A 15203-nucleotide genomic window follows, 5' to 3' on the forward strand; every position below is an offset into this window, starting at 1 on the left:
GCCGCATTGCCCAGTGACCCTGAAGAGCAAGCAGATGCCCTCCAGCACGGCCCATCTGCAAACACGGTTGCCTGCCTGGCAGGAGGTCCCGGCGTGAGCTGCGACACCTGCCCTGGAGGGTCTCCTGCTGCCCCAGGAGGGGAGCTGGGCCCTCACCCTAAAGACAGATCCCGACCCAGCTCCCACGGCCACCGCCACTCCTCACGCACCTGTCTCCTGGCCAGGTCTTCACACTCGCCTGCCCACAGCTTGAACACCTCCTGCCTGGGCCAACCATGGGGTCCCAGCACACATGCTCATTCATCAGAGGCACCCCTACACCTCGGGGTCAGGGGCCCCCAGACAGCCCCTCTGTCGCTGCCCTCTTGGATTCCTTCATCACAAGTAACCGCAGGCTGTGAGTCTCGTGTTCATCCAGCCCACAAGGGAGGGTCCCTGGCCAACCCTCAAGCCGGGGCACCTGGCTGGTGCAGATCTGGGAGAGCGGAGGCACAGGTGGGAGGCCTTGGGGTGTCCCCACCTGGGCCCCCCATGCCCTGGGCTCTGCTCTCAGCCTTCCAGCAGCTCCCTCTTAGACACACCAGGACCCATGCAGGGCTGGCATCGTGGCGTGATGCACTGCGGGACCCAGGCTCAGAAGGGCCATGACTGGGGGGGCCCCCACTGCTGCCGGCTTGAAGTTCTGACAATGGCAGATGCCGGAGCAGATCCCTGGAGCGCCCGCCGTGATCCCCGAGGGGGCTCGGCCCCGGCCCACTCCCTGCCTCCCAGGCTGAATTTCACCAAGCTCCAGGCTCCTGAGCGGGCACATAGTGGGGCCTCCGTAGATGAGGGCCAGCCACTCAGAGGAGAAAAGAACACTTACTTGGCCCAAAGGAACAGAAGACGCGCAGTGGGATCGCAGCGGAGCAGGCGGGATGGGGGGGTGGTGGCGGTCCCAGCGTTCCTGGCACCTGGGGGAGGAGGCCGAGGGGTCAGCCCCGTGTGGGGGAACTGAGGGGGCTGCAGGGCTGCAGGCCAGTGCGGACGGCCCCAGGGGCCAGTGGGAACTGGGAAGGCACCGGGTCACGGCGGGCACGGCTCACGTTCGGTTTCCATAAAGTCACTTAAGTGGCAACTGGCCTTGAAATTGATCCCTGATTGGAGTCGGGTTGGAAGCCACGTTGAATTAATGATGCAGCTGCGGGCCGCGGCTCCCCCAGCAGTGTTAGAGCGGGGCGGAGGGGCGGCTTCAAATAAAAGAGGTTTTCGTCCCTGTTATGTTTCTCTAATATTTGAATTTTACCTAAGATTACTTTTTCCCCCTCTATTTAATATATTGTTTTAAATAAAAATTCCTAATAAATCTTGAGAGAAATATGTCATAGCAGAGCTTAAAAACCGTAGTGCAATATATAACAGTTCATAAAATATTCTACCCAAATAGCCAAAATTGTAGGGCGTTTGGACCAGAAGTAGTTAACTCCAGGAACGGCATTTTATTAGCTACTAAAATTAAGAAAGGGCAGTGCTGTTTCACAGCCAGATAATTAAGTACCGTTTTCTCTTTTTTAATTCTATAAAATTAAACTTCCTGTTTTAAAGGTCTGGAGGGGCCTTGGGCAAAGGGTCCGCGGATGAGCCCTGAGGGCAAAGCCAGGCAAACAACAAAGGCCTTATGTGCCCAAGACCTTAAAACGCAGGGCTTGGAAAAAAAACCTGCCGCAGTCAGCAAAAAATTGCAGGTCATAAATCAGAGATCCATTTTTTCACATCATTTTAACTAATCCATTAAATCGTGGTGCCCAGGGCTCTATCAGAAACAGAAGCTGTGGCCGCCCCACACCTCCACCTCCTGGTGTTATTCAAACACCCGGAGCAGTGACCCAAGTCGGTTCAAGCCTGTCTCAGGGTGGCCCTGGTCCTCGTCCCGCTCCATCAGCCACGTTCATCCCCACGGCGGGGAGCCCAGGAGACGGGGCGCCTGAGGCTGCACCCTTGGCCGGGACCCACCGGCTCCCAGGTCCAGCAGATTTCCTCCACGCCGAGGCTGAGGACATAATTGCCTGCAATCGATCGATTGATCGCGACCCGGGCGCCTGAGCGAAGCAGACCCCCTCCGTGGGGTGGGTCCGGGTCGGGTGGGCCGGCAGTGCATACAGCTAGGGGACGCGCTTTAAGGAAAAAGGAGCGGAAGAGCTGAGTTCCGAAAGCATCACAACACACACGACCCTGTGGGTGTCGCCGGGCCGACTCATCCAGGCTGTTTTGCACCCGTGGTCGCGGTTTTCCGTTGTTTAATTTTATTTCACTTCGGTTGTCTGGGGTCCTCCTGCTTGTGTGTATAGACAAATTCATAATGAATTCAACTTTTAAACTTCCTGGCGACACAGCCGGCTGGACCACATTGTGGTCATGGACAAGACGAAGAGGCCACCGAGGGCATCTTTGCTTTTGTCCTGCGGTGCTGGCCCTGCTGACATGGGTGCCCACGGCCAGCCCGACCAGAGGGCTCCCCGGCGGCCAAGGCCGGCGCTGTGACTCCCGCCTGCCACCCTGAGGTGCAGTGGACCTGCCCATGGTTTACAAATGATCCTCTCCACGGAAAATGGGCTCCAACGCTCTGGGCATGGGATAGGATTTTCCCTGTACTTCTGGGGGGATTCCTCTGGAATGACCTGCTTCCTCCACAAGGGCCCCTTGAACCCCAACCTGGAGCTAGGCTGGGGCAGGGGGGCTGATGGTCTGAAAGTCAGTGTGAAATCCGAGGGTGCCGCACCCAAAAGGGACCTGGGCTAGGGGCTCTTGGGGCCAAGGGTGAAGTGGGCGCTGGGGCATCTCCCACATGGAGGCTGGAGGAGCGCCAGCCGGCACTCCACGATGCACAGAGGCTGAAATCACGCCTGGCAGCCCCTGAGCCCCTGCGCCCCCCTCGCCAGCCCTGCCCACGGCCCCCAGGCGCCACAGGCTCACACCTCCCTGCACGTTTGTGGAAATGAGTGAGCACATTTTCATAACAAAATACTAGCTAAATCTTAAGAGAAAAATTAAGAGGTCTTTTGTGTGACTATTAAGATTTTAGCCAAGTTATCAGATGTGAGACATCCATCAGCGACGACTCTTACCCAGATCGCCCCTGAGATAAACCTCAGCTCCTCCGTCCTGGCAGAGAGCACTCGGGGACGCCCGTCGGGCTAGTCTGTGCCAAGAGGGGGCCCCGGGGAAGGCCAAGTGCTCCACACTCACTGACACACGCACTCACACACGCTCACACATACACACCGATGTGGCTGCACATGAACACGAACTCACACGTGCACACACATACTCACACATGCACACTGACATGGGTGCACACACTAACATGTGCTCACACATACTCACACATGCACACTGGTGTGTGTGCACACTAACACGAACTCACATTTGCACACACATACTCACACATGCACACTGACATGGGTGCACACACTAACACGCACTCACACACACTCACACATGCACACTGATGTGTGCGCGCACACTAACAGTGCTCCCACGTGCACACGCATGTTCATACACGCACACTGACATGTGTGTGCACTAACACGAGCTCACACACACTCACAGATGCTCACACATGCACATTGATGTCTGTGCACACTAACATGAGCTTGTATGTGCACACACATACTCACATGCACATCAGCATGAGTGCATGCACTAACACACTCACATGTGCTCACACGCACAAAACTGACACACACACCCATGCTCATACACACTAACACACACACACCCTTGTTAGTAGAAGAGAATCTTAAAATCAGTTGAGTTATCCCGTCCTGAAGACAAAGGGCCACACTCAGCTCTGACTCTGAGCACCCCTCTCACTCCCAGCCCTCAGCCGCACTCTCACACTCTGACCTGACCCTCGGGGCTGCTGCTCAGGCAGCAGGGGTCCTGCTCTCCTCCAGGGGCCGATGGAGGACGAGCCACTCCGGGGCGGGGGGTCCCCGAGGGACCAAGGAGTGCGTGGAAACCCGCCATCTCTGTGACTCTGGACAGCAAGGTAAGGGCCAGAGCAGAGGTGAGCAGGAGGGGCCCTGGGTCCCTTGCACTCTGCAGGAGTGACCCCTCTCCTGAAGGATTGGAGTAAACGTGGGAATGGACAAGCCCCTCTAGGGGCCTCTGTCATGGACGCCGATTCCACCCCGCTGGCCTCTACAGACGGGCTGTCAACCTAAGAGGACACACCCCTGACAGGTGGTTTCCCAATAGGCAGATTTATTAATATGAAAAGTCGCATAGATCTTCTCATAGCAAGCATTTGTGGATTTCATGGGTAACTTAAAGGCACATTTGTAGGCGCATCAGACGGCGTACGAGGTCTGCAGTGTGTCTGCGGCCGGCGGCGCGGGCCTGGAGGGGCTGCACGGCACCTGCCGCGGGGTGTCGAGGGCTCTGGGACCACGGCCACAGGCCCAGCGACGGCTTGGTGTGAGAGCAGCTGTGCAGACGCCGCGTGCTCTGTCCCCCCACATCAGTGACTGCGTTTTCTCTCCAGACTGGGAACTATGCCACCAAATCAAACTCAGTACCTCCGGCCATTTGTGTCTGGAGGGCCTGTGGAAGTGGATGTCCAGAGAGAGGTGGGCCCTCCAGGGTTCTGTCTGGGCCCGCAAGCCCCTCTTGGTGGCACATGTCGGCTGCAGACCGCGGGGGCTCCCTTCCAGGGACCGGGTCATCCCATCACCATGGCTCCCTGGCGGCAGGTGGTCCCGCTGAGGGGCCCCGGGGCTCAGCGTCCCCTGGGAGCCCCTGCAGTGGCCACCCAGTGCTCGCGGTGGACCCGGCCCCAGACCCTAGGGAAGGAGGCCAGTCCGGTGAGCAGGCCAGTGCCCCCCAGCACTTTAATTGCCAACAGCCAGCAGACGCAGCCACATCTGTGGGTCGTTTCAAAGACAATAAATCAGGAACCTTCCAGACTGGCGCCCTGCCAAGGCGGAGAGAGGGGCTGAGGACAACAGGAGCCGCGGCAGCCCCATGTCCAGGGTGGCTTGGGAGCTGGTGGTGGTGGGACGAGCGGAGAAATATATTAGATTTGTCTCTGACGAGAATTTGTGGTCAGCTCGGGGCGGGAAGTTTATAACGCAGGAATGTGCCGTTGGTGACGGGAATGTCTACATTGAGGGCTGCTGGGCTTGGAGGGTCCCTTGGCTGCAAACACAGCTCAGAGGGGACCTGATCCAGAGGGCCGAGGTGAGAGGACCCGCAGGGGTCAGCAAGTCTGGGCCTTTCTGGTTACGCCCAGGGGAAACTGAGGCCAACCAGGAGGTGACACGAATGTCACTGGGCAGCCCTGGGACTAGGACTCACATGCCCCCACCCAGGGAGCCTAGACAGAGGCACACCCAGGCATAGGACCCAGACAGACGAAGCTGCCCAGCATGACCACGAGGTCACAGGTCACGGCCGCACGGCTGTGGTGTGCGCCTGGGAATGGGGATGAGACTGGACAACCCCCATCAGTCCAGGGCCGCCCGTTCCGTGGGGCCCAGTTTCTGGCAGGGACAGTGACACAGCAGCTCGAAGCCCACCTGTCTTCCAAGAGCATCTCTCCCCCTTGCGGTCTTAAAATTCTAAAGGCCCCAACGGGTCTGCTTTAAAGGAGCCCACCTTAAGTCGTCATCACCAGACCACGGGTTGAGCCCATTTTATAGATGAGGAAACTGAGGCAGAGAACACGAGCAACTTGCCAAATGCCACACAACTCAGTCAGTGGCAGGATTGGCGTCAAACCCAGGAACCCACCTCCCCCCCAGGCCCACTGCTCAGCCTTCTTTGAGAGAAGGGATGTGGGACTAAAATCAGAAGAGCAACCAGGAAAGGGGAACAAAGCAAAGAGCCCAGGAGCGAGAATAACCTCCCCGCCAGATGTAGCCTCAGCAACCCTGTCACTGGGGGAGAGGCAGCTCGCATACAAAGGACCAGGATAAAATGGCATCAGACCTCACAGCACCTGGAGACAAGAGGACAGACAGGGAAGCAGCTCCTTCTGAATTCTGCAGCGAGTGATTTGCACTCGGATCCAGTGTGCAGGCAAACTCACAATCAAGAGTGTTGGGAGAACACAGACAATTTCAAAGATCAAAAGGCTTCAAAGTTTACTTCCCACTGACCCTTTCTCAGAAAGCTACTTGAGGATGTGCTCCAGGAAACCAAGGGCATAAACAAACAAACAAACAAACGAATTTTTTTTTTAATTAAAATAAATGAGATGGGACATTCAGGAAACAAGGAATCCAAAACACAAGAGAAGCAGAGGTGTTCCCAAGACAGCCGCTGGGCAGGTGGCTGAGAGACGGGTGAGCTTACGCACTGGTGAATCCGGACCGCCCTGCTTTGTGTCTCTCCCAGTGGAATTAGACTAGCACTCCCTTTTGCTCCCAGATGTGTCCTGAGTAGGATAATACCTAATGAGCAGCCAAAACAGTGTGGGGAGGAAAAAGGAGGGATCCAACAGGACAGCCCCAGGGAAAATAAGGAAATGAACAGAAAGCAGATGCATTTGGCCATTTTTAGAGAAATGTTAGTTCTTTAGGACAGTTAAGGACCAATCAGCGACAACTGCATAGAAACTGATGCAAATGAACATAGAAGGCAGTTGTTAATGCTGGTGAAATACGGAGTTCAGAAAGGAAATGAAATCACAGTTCTTCACGTGGCCCGGCTGCCAACATTATCTGCACATTCATAAGAAAGCGAACCTGAAAACGGACATACTAACAAAGGGATTGAACAGGCAGGTGAGCATCCAGAGGGTTCGAGCTTCCCCTCCAGCAGCACCAAGTGGAGAGAAAAGTTTTAAAACTGGAGTGCTCTGTTTGCGGGAAACGGCATGAAGCTGTCATTGTAAACTACGAAGATGGACACAGAGAAAACTGAAGGAGGCAGGAGGGGCTGTTTCTGGGGAGTCGATGAGAAGTGGGAGATGTCGCCTGTTGTCCTTATTCGCCTTGTGCTCTATACACGTGTCGCCTTGACAGAACATCTCCACGTGTAACTCTGATGCACCACGAACTGTCCCGCCCCCTGGGATCCCACCTGCGGAAGCACAGAGATGGCCCACACTCTGCTGCCCGCAGAGCCCCCCGGACGAGAGGTTGAAGAGGTGGAAAACCAGGCCAGGTCGCTGGGAGGCTGGACAGAGCATCCGAACGCCCCCCAACAGCTGGCCTCCCAGGAACACGGCTGAGGTGAGGGTGCCTCTCCCGGGCCCACCGTCCACTGCACTGAGCAGGGCACATGGGGCCGATTTCAGACCACAGGCCTCTGTCACCTGCCTTGCCGCTGTCACTGAGCTGGTCCTGGTGTTGGGTCCAGCTCCAGGAGAACGAGGGGATGGGGATGGTATTCCTGGGATGCCGGAGGCCGGTCAGGGCCAGCCCCCTTTTAACCCGTTCCTGGAAGCCGACCAGCTCCCTCCGGCAGCAGGTGACTACAGCTCTGTGCATGCAGGCATGTGCGCTTCTCCACGTCCAACGGCCGCCAGGGTTCTGTGGGAACTGATGGGAACGTGGGTCCCTGCCCAATCTGTGGGGTCTGGCACAGGTCCTCCCCCTCCCCAGTAGCCCAGTGTTCCCTCCGGTCCTGTGTGTGATGGGGCCACATGGCCCCTGCCTGCAACAGGGCCTGGGCTCCCCGAGCAGGGGACCAGAGCCAAGACGGATGAGTGTCAGAGCCCCACACGATCGGAGCCCCTGCCTCACTTGGGGCAGGGCTTATGGTGAGGACAGGTCTGTGTGGACCACAAGTGGGCTCAGAGCTGAGCCTTTGGTCCTGGTGTCCACAAAGACCCTCTAGTAGCCCTTGGGGACCTGGCCACAAGCTCCCAAGGGTCTTCAGCTCCCACTCCTGGGTTTAGCACTGATTTCTCACCCTCCTTAGCAATGGGGTTCTCTCCGGGCAAGGCTGGGCCTCCTGCTGACGTGCGTTGGTATGTGCGTGCACGTACCTGCGTGCCAGGTGAGGCGTCAGGAAACAAGGCACAGTAGAGTGGAGGACACAGACCCGGTTCGCTCGTCACCCTCAGATCAGGCGCCCTCAGCAGCGCGCTGAAGTCCGTGAGAGCAGGCCGTGAGCCGGCGCCCTCCTGCACCCACGAGGGCCCCTGGTAGGGTCTCCGTGCTCACCTCCTGCCTCTCCCCAGAGGCCAAGGTCCTCCCACTGCCTCCAGAAGCCGGCATCCTGCAAAGTGGGCCCTTTCTTCTTTATGCACTTCTCATGAGGGGAATTCTGACTTCTTAAACCAAAAACAACAGAAACACTCAAGCGGAGGAGACGCCCCGTCCTGAGGCCGCCGTGAGTGTGACTGGCACGGGCCAGGAGGACAGTGATGTCACTCACCTGGAAGCTCACGCTTGTGGGTCTTGGCCCTAAGACCTGAGAATCTGGCGGCAGGCTCTCCAGAGGCCCCTCCTCCCTGGCGCCACCTTGGCCTTGGCGAGACCGGCTCTCCCACGATGGGTGGGCTTGGAGGGGACCCACACTGCGGCCCAGCCCTGGGGGAAGGGCAGCCCGAGTCCGCCTTCCTCTTTCTACTCCCGGCTGGCTGCAGGAGCGCTCTGGACAGGCCCACATTCCAGCACTGCTAGCCGCGGCCTGGTGTTGAAAGATGGCACAAATGATAAATTAAATGAGAGGAAATGGCTGAGGGCTCCATTCATAACCCAGAGGCCAGGGCGCCAGGCCCAGGAATCTCCCAAGCAAGTGCGGCAGCGCTCATAAAGGTCCAATTCACACCACACGCCAAGCCTCCGACCAGCCCACTCGGATTTATCCCCCGCAGCTGGGGGCGGGCAGCTGAGGGACAGAAGCTGAGGCCTGGAGGCTGGGGGCTGGAGGCTGGGGGACGGAGGCTGGGGGACAAGGCTGGAGGGCAAGGCTGGAGGATGGAGGCTGGGGGGGACAAGACTGGGAGACAAGGCTGGAGGACAAGGCTGGGGGATGGAAGTGGGGGGACACGGTTGGGGGACAAGGCTCAGGGGGAGAAGGTTGGGGGGACAAACCTGGGGGACAGAGACTGGGGCTGGAGGCTGGGGGATGAAGGTTGTACGACAAGGCTGAGGGATAGAGGCTGGGGGGTGGAAGCTGGGAGATAAGGCTGGGGGACAAGGCTGGAGGATGGAGGCTGGGGACAAAGCTGGGAGACAAGGCTGGGGGGACAAGGCTAGAGGATGGAGGCTGGGGGACAAGGCTGGAGGATGGAGGCTGGGGGACAGAGGCTGGGGGCTGGAGGCTGGGGGACAAGGCTGGGGGTATATGTGGACTTGCCTTGGCCCTATTACCCCACAGAGGTGTTTCTATCCTCCTCCCCACTTTCTTATCCAAACAGGAGGTGCACCGTCACCCCACGAGACCCCCACCTCTCTCTTGGCCTCCTCGCCTCTCTGGAATCCCGGCCCAGGTGTGCACAGAATGGCTAATTGTTAAAACGTGTGACCAGGGCAGGTCCTCCTGCGTGGCACGTTTCCGGGGTAATGGATTCGGGCGTGCGGAAGAAGCCAGCACTGAGTACTGGGGGGGAGATGGAGGGGCTCTGTCCCCCTCCCAAACACGCTCTGAGCCACTTAATCTTCCACCTAGGTTAGCGCGCCAGCGCACGGTTTTGCTCAGATTCCGAGATCACGGTTGTGCCCCTGCTCTCCCCCATCAGAAAATGCACCTAGGCCATTGGGTACGAGAGCCATAGGCCACCAAACATCGCATGGGGAGAGAGCGGGGGGAAAGAGCGGGGGACAGAGCAGAGGCAGAGCAGGGGCAGAGCGGGGGGCAGAGGGGGGCAGAACGGGGGCAGAGGGGGGGCAGAGGGGGACAGAGCGCGGGCAGAGCGGGGGGCAGAGCGGGGGGCAGAGGGGGGCAGAGCGGGGGCAGAGGGGGCAGAGGGGGGCAGAGCGGGGGCAGAGGGGGCAGAGCGGGGGCAGAGGGGGGCAGAGGGGGGCAGAGTGGGGGCAGAGGGGGCAGAGCGGGGGCAGAGGGGGGGCAGAGGGGGCAGAGTGGGGGCAGGGGGGGCAGAGCGGGGGCAGAGGGGGGCAGAGCAGGGGCAGAGGGGGCAGAGCGGGGGCAGAGGGGGGCAGAGCGGGGGCAGAGGGGGGGCAGAGGGGGCAGAGCGGGGGCAGGGGAGGCAGAGTGGGGGCAGAGCGGGGGCAGAGGGGGGCAGAGGGGGGCAGAGCGGGGGCGGGGGGGCAGAGCTGGGGCAGAGGGGGGGCAGAGGAGGGCAGAGCGGGGGCAGGGGGGGCAGAGGGGGGCAGAGCGGGGGCGGGGGGCGCAGAGCTGTGCCTGAGTCTCTCGTAACTAATGTGTGTTCCCTGGGTCAGTTCTGAACAGATTCGCTGGCTCGGGGTCAGGGTGAGTCTGTCAGGGCTGCCCCCTCGCCACGCCCAGGTGGTGTCCCAGAACCACAGGGGGAGGGGGCGGGGGGCACCCCTGGCGTCAGGCGGGTGCCTGCGGACGCCTGGGTTCCTGGTGCTGAGGTGCAGTGGGGGGCGGCATCCCAGCGCGTCGGCCAGCTCACCCCTCTGAGCGGCAGCCCAACCCTCCACCCCATCACTTCAGGCTTCTGGAACTTCGGGGGTGGCGCGGGCACGCTCCACCCCTGCCTCCCTCTGCCATCTGTCCTGCCTGCCCCACACCAGCCCGGGGGGCATAGGGGCAGACTGACGAGGGAGGGTCTGGCCCCGGCGGACTCCCAGCGCGCCCAGCCTCCGTGAGCGCCTCACCAGCCACGTCTAGTGCGCCGGGGTGGGGGACGGGCAGCCGCCACACCGTCCGCCTCCAACAGAGAGGCCAAGAATCGGCCACCTCGATCGTCCTTGGTTCTCGGGGCTCACTCTGATACGTCTCCTTGGCTGTGTGCTCATGTCCTGCCGCCCGGCGGCTGCAAAGACAGGCGGAGGGGAGGCAGGGGTCCCCGTCAGTGAGCACATCACAATGGCCCCCAATCCCACGGCCGTGTCTGTGTTTGCAACAGTCTGGAAGAAGGGCAGGTGACGCCAGCAGGTCCCACTATGCCCCACGGGGTTTGCGCTGGAGGGCGGAGATGGGGTGGCGGGCGGGGGGGGTTGGCGACACCCCACACCAGCTGGGGGCCCGGGGCTGCCGGAGGCTCGCTCCGCGGGTGAGTCTGGGAAGGCTAGCAGAGGGGTCATCTCTAAGATGCGGGCAAGGCTGGGAGAAGTGGGGGGGGCAGGGGTGATGGGGCCTGGCCCCAAGGATGGTGTGGGGAGGCGCACAGCCCCCACCAGGGTCCAGCACAGGAAGCTAAGGCCTCCCGTGACTTCCGCTGGCCAAACCCAACCAGAGGGGGAGACAGGGAAGGCCACGGGGCCGACTCCATGGTCAGGCTCCTGGGCCTCCCCGGCCTGCCCACCACTGGAGACACGGGGGTGGGTTTGGGGGCCGAGATGTCCACCCTCCCATCTTTTCAAGGGCCGTTCCCATGCTATGAAGGGGGGCAGCCATAAACAGGGGTGTGTCCGGTCTTGAGCGTGTAACTGGAAAACGCAGTCTGACCCTGGGTCAGGCGCCCACTCGACCCCAGGGCACGGCTGTGAGTCACGAAGCTGACAAAGGCATAGACTCAAACTGAGACCATTCCTGCCCCCCAAGCTGGGCACCTCTATCGCCCTGACTGTGGGGGCGTTTCCCCCAGAGGGGCCCCAACAAGCCCGAATGTCTGCGGGGCTGGAGCGAGCGGGTGGGGCCGTGTCCACCAGCGCCGACGGGGCGCACTCAGCTCTGAGCAGCACCAGGCTGCCGCGTGACGTCCCGGGGCCGCCGTGACCCTGCCCCGGGCCGGCGCTTCAACCCCAGGAGCCCCGACTCTCCTGGCTCTGGAGGTTGGAGTCCGAGATCCAGGCGCGGGCGGGCCTGCTCCCTCCTGAGGCCTCTGGAGGTGGCTGGCGGTCCTCCGCGCCCCTTGGCCGTGGCGGCATCTCCGCATCGCCCCAGCTCTGCTTCCTCTATAAGCGCTTCCCCGCGTGTGCGTCTGTGTCCTGATCTCGCCTTAGGACATCATGCGGGATCGGGGGCCGCCCCGATGACCTCATCTTAACCGACTACATCTGTAAAGACCCTATTTCCAAATAAGGCCACATCCGGGGCACGAGGGGCTAGGACTTCAAGGTAGGAATTTTCGGGGGACACGACTCAGCCAGCAACCGATGCCAGGGCGCCCAGGCACAGAGGGCATGCAGTCGGGGATGCCAGCCTCCTAGGGAGCGGCAAACCCGGACAAGCTGCAGGCCAAGCTCCCCTCCGAAGGTCCCGGTGCAAAGCCAGCCCCCCCAAAGTCACGAGGCTTCCGCCACGCTGTGTGCACAATGCTCTGGTCGCCAGCCGTGGGGGACCCAGCCCGCGGCCCCCTCGGGGGTGTGCACACGGTTCCCCAGCCCACCCGAGACAGCTCGGCCTGCTCCTCCCGTCGGGGCCACCGTGGGACCAGCGGCTCCGTGCGAGAAGAGCCCCAGTCATCTGGACTTCCCATCTCCCTGACAATGCAGCTAACGCGCGGGTCAGGTGGCGTCGGGTTACAGCCGCGAATTCTGACTTCAAGAACAGCCATAAAACAGAGCCCCTGAGCATGGTTTTTGCTTGTTTTCCAACATTAGCAACTCATCTGATCCTGACTCTAAGGTTCCAGTTTCCTGAAAGCCAGTGGCACGTTGGAGCCCCGGCCGGCGGGCAGGCCCGTGTACAATTGCGTGCGCGGCTCCGGCCCGGAGATCAGAGACACAGATGTGCACGCTCGCTGCTTTCATTTTCCGCCGTATTGGGTTTATCCGTCTTTTCTGCCTGAAAATCTTCCAGCATAAAAGATGAAGAGAGGGTTCTCTCGGCGGGCTCGCCGCGGCTTAACCTCGCGGCAGAGGGTCAAGTGCGCAACAGACCCTGCCGCACACAGGGGCCCATAAACGGGGACCAGTGTCCGCTTCCACCCTGGCCGGAGGACGCTGTGCCCTCTCCGATTCCGCTCTGTTCGTCGCGTCCCGCGGGCTCCGGACCACGGCGCCTTCAGCAGCTCCCGCAGCGGTCTGCGGCCCTCCCAGACGCCTGCTGGCTCCCCTGCGCCCCAGGCTCCCGGAGGGCGCGGGCAAGCACGTGCCACACTGCAGGCGTGACAGCAGGGCCCCAGTGCTCCCTCCCAGGTCAGAGAGCCACCATCCCGAGCCCGGGGGCTCAGCTCCGCGCCAGGCACTCCGAGGGTGGCGGGGCGCTGCTGGAGCACCTGTTTTTAGGGGGGTGAGACTCTTCTGTACGATGTGACATTCGTCCAGACCCACAGCCTGCAACACCTGGAGTGACCCTCACATAAGCCGTGGCTTCGATAATCGGGAAGCGCGGGCTGCCCGTCCGTGGTCGGAACCACGGCCCATAATGCAGGGCGTTTCCGACCACATCTGGACCTGCCCACCTCGGCCCACCTCCCCCAGGACCCGCGCCGCGGCCCACACGCCCGCGTCTCCCACGCGCACAGAGCCGTCCCGGGCCCTGCCATGGCCCTGCCCCTGCTGGGAGGCTGCACCAGGCCCCCCATGGCGCCCACCAGGCCCCCACTTGCTGCCCCTCTAGGCACCAGCCACTCTGCCCCCCAACCCCTGTCCTGTGTCCCCAGTCCCTATCCTGTGCCCCCAACCCCTGTGCTGTGTCCCCCAGTCCCTATCCTGTGTCCCCAACCCCTGTCCTGTGTCCCCAGTCCCTGTCCTGTGCCCCAACCCCTGTCCTGTGTCCCCCAGTCCCTATCCTGTGTCCCCCAAACCCTGTGCTGTGTCCCCCAGTCCGTGTCCTGTGTCCCCAACCCCTGTCCTGTGTCCCCCAGTCCCTGTCCTGTGCCCCCCAAACCCTGTGCTGTGTCCCCCAGTCCGTGTCTCTAGAGCATACTGCGCACCTGGGGTCCCATTGGTCCCCAGCCTGGGATGCTGTCCCCCACCTCATACCTGCCTGGGCCTCTCTCCCTTGTCACAGGTCACCCCACTAGCCTGCACCCCTTCTGTAACCTGCCACTCCCTGTGCCCCCAGCCTAATGTTTCCTCCGCACTCAGCACCGCCCGAGACACGGCCCCTGCCAGACATCCTGTGTCCCCCAGTCCCTGTCCTGTATCCCCAACCCATCCTGTGTCCCCCAGTCCCTGTCCTGTGTCCCCCAAACCCTGTCTTGTGTCCCCCAGTCCCTGTCCTGTGCCCCCCAAACCCTGTGCTGTGTCTCCCAGTCCCTGTCCTGTGTCCCCCAAACCTTGTCCTGTGTCCCCCAGTCCCTGTCCTGTGCCCCCCAAACACTGTGCTGTGTCCCCCAGTCCCTGTCCTGTGTCCCCCAAACCTTGTCCTGTGTCCCCCAGTCCCTGTGCTGTGTCCCCCAGTCCCTGTCCTGTGCCCCCAACCCCTGTCCTGTGTCCCCAGTCCCTATCCTGTGCCCCCAACCCCTGTGCTGTGTCCCCCAGTCCCTATCCTGTGTCCCCAACCCCTGTCCTGTGTCCCCAGTCCCTGTCCTGTGCCCCAATCCCTGTCCTGTGTCCCCCAGTCCCTATCCTGTGTCCCCCAAACCCTGTGCTGTGTCCCCCAGTCCGTGTCCTGTGTCCCCAACCCCTGTCCTGTGTCCCCCAGTCCCTGTCCTATGCCCCCCAAACCCTGTGCTGTGTCCCCCAGTCCGTGTCCTGTGTCCCTAACCCCTGTCCTGTGTCCCCCAGTCCCTGTCCTGTGTCCCCCAGTCTCTGTCCTGTGTCCCCAGCCCCTTTCCTGTGTCCCCAGCCCCTGTCCTATGAATATGACCCACACCACCTGGCCATGGTAAGCATAGTGAAGTCTGGGTCTTTCCTAAAGACCAGCAGGGACAAACAGAGGGCAGGCCTGTGAGGACAAGGAGGAGAATCTATGTGCACACCAAGAGGGAGGCCTCACAGGAACCAACCCAGCCAACACCCTGATCTTGGGCTCCTGGCCTCCAGAAATTTCAGTCCTGCTTCCCAGTGGGATGGTCTTGAATTTTGGTTCAGAAAACGTGGTGCCCTCAACTTTGAGAAGGATGCACTCGGAATGGGCAGGGAGGAGCCCACAGAGGCCAGGCCCACGTGTGCCGGGCAGGAGGAGTGTGGCAGACCCTACCGTGCGCCTCCGGGAAGATCGGGCACTCGGGCTGTGGAGGCACGTGGGGACTTCGAGAGGGGAAGCTGCCGTCTCTGGGATGGAGG

The sequence above is a fragment of the Halichoerus grypus genome, chromosome 5 (genome assembly GCF_964656455.1).
Source record: "Halichoerus grypus chromosome 5, mHalGry1.hap1.1, whole genome shotgun sequence".
In the NCBI taxonomy this organism is placed as follows: Eukaryota; Metazoa; Chordata; class Mammalia; order Carnivora; family Phocidae; genus Halichoerus; species Halichoerus grypus.